Source organism: Cynoglossus semilaevis, unplaced genomic scaffold, assembly GCF_000523025.1.
Source record: "Cynoglossus semilaevis isolate Cse_v1.0 unplaced genomic scaffold, Cse_v1.0 C18823981, whole genome shotgun sequence".
NCBI lineage: Eukaryota > Metazoa > Chordata > Actinopteri > Pleuronectiformes > Cynoglossidae > Cynoglossus > Cynoglossus semilaevis.
The window spans coordinates 1-506 of record NW_007593466.1 but is presented as its reverse complement, the minus strand read 5'-3'; the positions used below and the strand labels follow the sequence as shown (position 1 = coordinate 506).

Below are 506 nucleotides of genomic sequence, written 5' to 3'. Positions count from 1 at the left end.
GGGAGTAAACCACTTTCTGTCAACTGTGATACACTTTTCCCCTGGATGGAGAGATGAGAGAGTTTATGTTCACCTCAACAACAACAAAAATGTCACCTTATTTTGGCTATAAAAGGTGGATATAACACTATTTGTTGTGTTGTAACTTTGAACGTGTCCCTCTGACCTTTTGCCAGTCTTTCTCTACTCAGTATCCCACTCTGGGATCCACAGGTCACGGGAAGCTGGGACTTGAAGAGGGCCCCCGACGAAATGTCCTTCTTTTCTCCTTTCTTCAGAGGTGAACCTAGTAATGACAGAATTAACAGATTATTATCTTGTAACAAGAGAGTCAAACTCCAGGTGGGAGGTGACTTACTGAAGGAGACTCTGTTGGACCTCCGCTTCTGACCTGGAGTGGACTGAGATGACGGACCAGGCTGCTGCTCATTCTTATCACACGTGCTGCCATTTTCTTGTTGCTTCTTCTTCTTTTTTGGTGAGATAACTTCCTCCTCATCTTCCTC

At 44.7% G+C, this 506-nt stretch overlaps 1 long non-coding RNA gene across 1 annotated transcript; it reads right to left on the bottom strand.

Annotated features, from left to right (window-relative positions):
• LOC112486714 (uncharacterized) lies at positions 1 to 500 on the bottom strand. Its single transcript, XR_003049191.1, has 3 exons — positions 359 to 500; positions 167 to 286; positions 1 to 41 (listed from the first exon to the last, which is right to left on the bottom strand). It is a non-coding gene; the product is annotated as an uncharacterized LOC112486714 (long non-coding RNA).
• Between the last annotated feature and the right edge of the window lie 6 nt (positions 501 to 506).